Genomic DNA, 7,764 nt, shown 5'->3' with positions numbered 1-7,764 from the left:
GAACCTGAGCCCTAGGACCATACGTCAGGACTACCGGGCATGATGACCACCTTGCTGTCCCCAGTCCGCCTGGCCTTGCTTCTATTCCAGTTTCAACTGTTCTGCCTTGGTACGGAACCCTACCTGTCCCAGATCCTGCTGTTTTCAACTCTACTCAACATCTTATCATGATCGGCTATGAAAAGCCAACTGAGATTTTATTCCTGATTTTTATTTTGACACATGCTTGTCATTTATGAACATTTTGAAAATCTTGGCTCTCTCTTAATTTTCTCCTTCTCTCTTTTCTTCTCTCGGAGGACCTGAGCCCTAGGGACCATACGTCGGGACTACGGGCCGTTGGTGACTCCTTGCTTGTCCCAGTCCGCCTGGCCTTGCTGCTATTCCCAGTTTCAACTGTTCTGCCTGCGTGTTATGGGAACCCCTACTGTTCCCAGACCTGCTGTTTTCAACTTCTTAATGATCGGCTATGAAAAGCCAACATGAGATTTATTCCTGATTATTATTTGACCATGCTTGTCATTTTATGGAAATTTTGAAAAATCTTGGCTCTCTCTAATTTTCTCCTTCTCTCTTTCTTTCTCTCGGAGGACCTGGGCCTTTAGGACCATGCGTCGGACTGCCGCCCGTGGTGACTCCTTGCTGTCCCCAGTCGCCTGCCTTGCTTGCTATTCCAGTTTCAGCTGTTCTGCTGGAGTTTATGGAACCGCTACCTGTCCCAGACCTGTTGTTTTTCAACTCTTGATGATCGGCTATGAAAAGCCAACTGAAAATTATTCATGATTATTATTTGACCATGCTTGTCACTTATGAACATTTTTGAACATCTTGGCATAGTTCTGTTATAATCTCCACCCGGCACAGCCAGAAGAGGACTGGCCACCCCTCATAGCCTGGTTCCTCTCTAGGTTTCTTCCTAGGTTTTGGCCTTTCTAGCTAAATGACTTAAATGTAAATGTAAATGTAGGGAGTTTTTCCTAGCCACCGTGCTTCTACACCTGCATTACTAGCTGTTTGGGGTTTTAGGCTGGGTGTCTGTACAGCACTTCGAGATATTAGCTGATGTACGAAGGGCTATATAAAATAAAATTGAGTGTAGGCAAAACCATAATTTAACTAGGCAAGTCAAAAACAAATTCTTATTTACAATGATGGCCTACACCGGCCAAACCCAGGCGACGCTGGGCCAATTGTGCACCACCCAATCACGGCCAGTTGTGATACAGCCTGGAATTGAACCAGGGTGTCTGTAGTGAAGCACTGAGATGCAGTGCCTTAGACCGCTGTGCCACTCGGGAGCCCATAAGCACGTTGTTTGCAGAGTCCACAAACAGGAGGTTGAGTTCCAGAGCTCACAGGTGTGCCTGGCAGAGATTGTGACTCCATCTCGTTCCTCGCCCTCTTCAACGCGTCATTCTCTGCCTTACTCTCCAACATCAAGACGTTTTGGCTTGAGAATCCTATTACAACAATTAGATGACAATTGGATGACATTTGAGTGTTTTTAATGTTGGCCATCAACCAAAAACACTGCATCTACCTGGTAGAAATATGTTACTGAATTTTTTACTATTTCAAAATGCATATATTTACTAGGCTAATGTGCAGTCTGACAAGTAAACATAGCCTACAGTACACAGTACACATGGTAAAGTGCCTAATTCCTTACATAAGAGAGAGCAGGCCATGTCCAAACTTTCTCGGTGACCTCAAGAACTCATTAACTCTGTCTTTAATGCTTTTTTGGGTTGCATCAGTCATAGACAGAAACTTCTGAGACAGTATTAATGATGAACACCCGGAGGTTCACTGGTAAGCCACATTTGCCTCGGGATCCATCCCAGTTGGTATTCTGTGTCCACTTGTTTGGCATCAACTGAAAACATTCATCTGTAACGATACAATTCTTCCCTGGTAATAGCCCATAATGGGTGGATAGATTGCTTATTTTGTATTCCAATGTATTGAATGAATATATTAATTACAGTCATTTACCATTCTCATTCTCGGACTGGAACCGTTGTTTGCAGAGTTCACGATCTCGTTTTCAAGTTCTTGTTTAAAAAATAACTATATTTTAGAGATTTTTTTGTTTTCAAATAACCGAAAGTGAGCGGTTGTAATCTTTAATATTTAATTTCTGCCTTCCGAAWTCATATTCATGATATAAATAGGCCCATGTGCACCTTCATCGGATGAACCGCAACATGTCAGCTAAAGCGATTTAATTCATGAATGCATAAAATCAACCAATGTCAGCCTTTAAATGCTTTATTATCCAAATGTTTAAAGTGCGTGTGAGCAACAGAGAGAATGCATTTGCGCTTTCAGGAGAAACGGAAAATTGCGAGTCAATTCATTAACCATGTACCATCGCAAATCTCTTCCTAACCATTTTGCAATCTATATGGCTCTCTGCCAATAATTTAGACGATTGGGGGATTCCAAATTAATATCTAAGGCGCATTTTTCGTTAGGGCAAATCCGGAAAATTACATGCGCAAGAGAAGGTGGTAATATTTTTCCTTTTAGAGATTATAATACATGGCATCCAGGTCAGGATAATCAAAATATTTATTTATTAAAGACTATCAGAAAGAATGTTGGTACTTATCTATTTTGATCCAAAGCCATGAATGAATGAGTCACTCGGCTTTATGTAGGTGCCAAGTATATATGACCGCGCCATCAACTTGATAATTATTTAGCAGACAGATTCCCCACACCTGAGTCAGCTCCCCGTACTCGTCCTGAGAAGTGTGTCCTGAGAAGTGTGTTAATGTTCCGGTACAATTGAGGCCGGCTATACGCACCAGGTCTCCAGTGCGCCTTCACAGCCCGGTACGTCCTGTGCCAGCTCCTCACACTTGCCGTGCGAAGTGTGTTAAAGTTCCGGTACAGTTGATAACGGCTATACGCACCAGGTCTCCAGTGCGCCTTCACAGCCCAGTACGTCCTGTGCCAGCTCCTCGCACTTGCCGTGCGAAGTGTGTTAAAGTTCCGGTACAATTGATGCCGGCTATATGCACCAGGTCTCCAGTGCACCTTCACAGCCCAGTATGTCCTGTGCCAGCTCCTCGCACTTGCCGGGCGAGGTGTGTCATCGAACCGGTACCATTGATGCCGGCTATACGCACCAGGTCTCCAGTACGTCCTGTGCCTGCTCCTCGCACTCTCCCTGAAGTGCGTGTCCCCAGTCAGGTACGTCCTGTGCCTGCTCCCCGCACTCGCTCTGAAGTGCGTGTCACCAGTCTGGCGCCACCTGTCCCGGCTCCACGCACTAGGCCTCCAGTGCGCATTCCCAGTCGGGTGCGTCCTGTGCGTCCTGTGCCTGCTCCTTGCACTCGCCCTGAGGTGCGTGTCACCAGTCCGGTGCCACCTGTGCCGGCCCCAGGCATCAGGCCTCCAGTGCGCCTCCCCAGTCCAGAGCTTCAGGCGACGGTCCCCAGTCCAGAGCTTCCGGCGACGGTCCCCAGTCCAGAGCTTCAGGCGACGGTCCCCAGTCCAGAGTTTCAGACGACGGTCCCCAGTCCAGAGCTTCTGGCGACGGTCCCCAGTCCAGAGCTTCCGGCGACGGTCCCCAGTCCGGAGCTTCCGGCAACGAGCACCAGTTCGGAGCTTCCGGCGACGATTCCCAGTCCGGAGCCTCTGGCTACGTTTCACAGTCCGGAACCTCCTGAGACTGTCCACAGTCCGGAACCTCCTGAGACGGTCCACGGTCCGGAACCTCCTGAGACGGTCCACGGTCCGGAACCTCCTGAGACGGTCAACTGTCCGGAACCTCCTGAGACGGTCCACGGTCCGGAAACTCCAGRTCCATGGCCGGAGCCTTCCCCTGCGCCGATGCCCAGTCTGAGCACGGCGTCCAGTCCAGCTCTAAGGCCAGAGTCTTCTTCTGCGTTGGTGCCCAGTCCAGGCACAGCGTCCAGTCCCGCTCCATGGCGGGAGCCTTCCCCTGCGCCGATGCCCAGTCCAGACACGGCGTCCAATCTCGCTCCATGGCAGGAGTCTTCCTCTGCACCGATGTCCAGGCCAGGGCCAGTGTCCAGTCCCGCTCCAGGGCAGGAGCCTTCCTCGGCATCGAGATCCAGTCCAGGCACAGTGTTCAGCCTGGGTTATCCAAATGTATTATTTGGGGCTCGGGCCAATTTGGGGCTACTCTCTGGCAGATCATTACARGACTGCTTTATATAACATTTATTTATTTATTTTTCCATATTTTCTCTTTGTTGTTTTTTATTTAACCTTCATTTAACTATTGTTTCTGTGATCAAAAAACACAATTAACATTTTAACGTGTTAAGAGTCCTGTTTAAGTAGTATTTTATTATGAGTGGTGCAGCGGTCTAAGACACAGTATTGCATTGCAAACTACATTGCTACAGATGCTAGTTCGATACCCGTGCTGGCCGTGACCGGGAGACCCATGAGGCGATGCACAATTGGCCCAGCGTCGTCCGAGTTAGGGGAGGGTTTTGGATGTCCCTGTCCCATCGCGCTGCAGCGACTCCTGTGGCGGGCCAGGCACTGGCACGCTGAAACGGTCACCAGGTGTACGGTGTTTCCTCTGACATAATTTTTTMGCGGGTGGATGGGTATCCTTTGTATGCATAAAATGTATAATAGTAATATTTAAAATGACTAAATCGGGTAATTGTGTATACATTTATTTATATTGGCATCGGGCCGCTTCTGGGGGGATTCTGAAAAGATACAGGAATTCCTGAATTTGGCATCGGGCCGATTCTGGGCAGTCATTCATTTTGATTCCGGGCCGAGTCCAACACCCGATTCCGAGCCAATCCAATCAGTTCCGGTGCCCCAGAAGAGGACCGCTTCTGGGCTGATTCTTCATTGCCAGCTGGGAACGTTACAGACGCACAAATGTCATACCCCCAAAAAATGCTAACCTCCGCTGTTATTGTAATGGTGAGACGTTAGCATGTTTAGGGGGTATGATATTTGTGCGTCTGTTACTTTCTCACTCATCGTTATTCACAATTTATTCAGGATTATCTGTAGTCARGGTAGCATCCATCAAACAACCCTCCTGCAGGTTGAGTTTTAATAACTACAGGCAGATGTATGGTGAGATGCCGGAGGAAGCTTTGAATAGGTCAGTAGCCTACGGAGTAATATGAGAATGCAATTGCTGAATTATGTAGATATTCTAAACTAAGTGTTTTGATAACTTTCAAATGTAGTAACAGGTCCATGTAGAATAAACAACCTTTTCCATAATACCATAGAAGTAGTGTTCTGCTAATATAACAATGTGCACCTTTCAGCTTCCATTGTCATTCCCAGCCGATACAGATACTGTGCCTAATGGCATTTTGTCTGGTGGTAAAGGGGTTACCTTGGCAAACATGTCAGAGTGGTCGTACCTTCCTGTGTGGTGTCCCGTATACAACCGGAGTTCCCTGATCCTGGTGCAGAATACACAAGATTTCTCCCTCTCCATATTGACTGATACCATTCAATTAAATAATTTWAAAAAAACAATAGAAGTACAAGTTGTGTGTAGTAAAACTTTAATGCCGAGTGTCAGGTCTCTCTCCATTTGAGGCATCAGTATCAAGCCACGTCTGTCAGTTTGGACTTCATCACATCTTGCAAGTCTCCATGTGCTGTCTCTATACATGTTTCTGTGAACACCATCACACTGTTCTATTAGCAGTTAGGATAGGTAATACAGTATCTGACACACAAACAGGTACTGTGTTGAAGTTTGAACAGGTCAGATAAAACCTACCCAATTATGGTCCCTCTATCAAACGACCGAGGCTGGCGTCTGGCAAACGCGTTGTGGATGTGTTGAGTGTCAGGTGTCTCTCCATTCAGCGAGGTCAGTATCAAGCCTGTCTGTCGGTCAGGATTCCATCACATCATCTTGCAAGTCTGCAGGTGCAGGCTCCATTAATGTATCGTGAACACATACACAGTCATGGTTCTGTATCGTGAACACATACACCGTCACGGTTCTATTCCCAATGGCAGTTAGACTAAACCTATCTAATTCTGACCTCCACATCGTGGACCATTGGTGAGCAGGCAAGAGTTAAAGCTGGAGGTAAGGTCTTTGCCAGCGGCCCATAGCTGGCCCCTCATCAAAGATACTGATTGGTCACACACAAACACATACAGAGCACTGATTACATTATCAATGGTGCTTATGATTAGCATGGTGGAACCAACCTCATCACTGTATTCACCTTTCTGTTTCCCTTCAGATATCATGTGAAGTGAAATAGAATGGTAAACGCAGCAATCAGACTGATTCCACCAGGCTAGGTTATGAAGGTGAATTGGTACAAAACTCGAAACTCCAACCTGATTCAAGTGTCCTCCCTGTTCCATTTATAGGAATGCTCACAGCYAGGGCATGTCTGTGTGATGCTGAGTGTCCCCTTGCTGGTCTTCTCTATGTTGCATGTTCAGCTACAAACAAGACATCTCTCGAACAACTGCAGCAGGCAATCCTCATAAACAATGTACTTCCTCATGAGGTGGTGTTGACTGGAAGGGCTTGTGACAGGATGATACAATAGACAGCCAAGTGGTAAATTGCATTTTGTTATAAAGAATGYACGAGGCTTTTTGATAATGCACTTCACAACCAAAATGACTCTACTACTTGTATCTGCTTGGCTGGGTAATTTACCTACTAGTTTATCAAACCGGGTATTTTTTTTATACAACTTTTTACATAACACACATTACTGTTGTTGATGACGACGTCTGTGTCATCAGGGTCAACGCGGGTCAAGCTAATTCTATGCTTTACAGATGTAGACCGACTGCARCTCTAGACGCCGTTATGGTTTGTGGCTCCTACTTCACTGTATTAGTCAGACTCAGACATGAGTTAGCTACCACCATAGCTGCATCCATTATTTAGTTTTGCCCAAGACAATACACAATACACTTTTATGAGCTACGAACTAACTTGCAAATCCGAGTTGTAGGCTAACAGCTAGCTAGCTAACGTTAGCTAGCCTGCCTTGCTTTATCAAACGACAGCTACCTACATAACCAGAAATAACGTTAATTGACTAGTTGGATATTCATTTCCCACAGAGCAAACAATTTATGTACTTACAGCATTCTTATAAAATAATTTTTGTCAAGTTTTTGCTTTGCGGACCTTATATTTTTATTGATATCGTTGTCCTGAAAGGAAAATTGTAAAACCCTTAAAAAATGTGAATTCTGATTTCATTAAACTGTTTTTTTATCCWGATTTTTTTGATGTCAATATGAATATTATTTTCAGCTTGATTTCATCCGATTCGATATGAGAAATTTAAGATTTTAAGATGCCAGAGAAATGTTCAACACCTTATCATGGAGGGACTACACTTTAAGCCTCAACCGCCAAGGAACACCTTAAGACTGGATGCCTTGGATGTTTCTGATAAGTAATGGAAGCCCTTGTCCAGCACTGACGGTCAGAAGGAGTTCTTATAAAGCGCTTCTGTCTTTGTATTTTCAATGTTGCCTTTATTGGGCCTAACGTAAACTCACTCACTTTTTTACATCGCCTTGGTCCGTACAATTGACCTTATTTTTGCGCCCCAAAAACGTAATACTTCCAGATCAACTGTAATATCAATACCAATGTAAAAGCACAATTTCTCCCCTTTCCAACAAAATTTATGACGAGACCTTCATGATGCCCATCTCTGCATAATTCAACAAGGCAATGAGCTCCATCGGGTCTTTAAAAAAATGTCGGGTGGGGAGCGAAGGCTACGAAGTTGT

This window comes from Salvelinus sp. IW2-2015, linkage group LG32, assembly GCF_002910315.2.
Source record: "Salvelinus sp. IW2-2015 linkage group LG32, ASM291031v2, whole genome shotgun sequence".
NCBI classification, from domain to species: Eukaryota; Metazoa; Chordata; class Actinopteri; order Salmoniformes; family Salmonidae; genus Salvelinus; species Salvelinus sp. IW2-2015.
The sequence above is the reverse complement of the archived record's forward strand: the minus strand, read 5'-3'. Positions refer to the sequence as shown.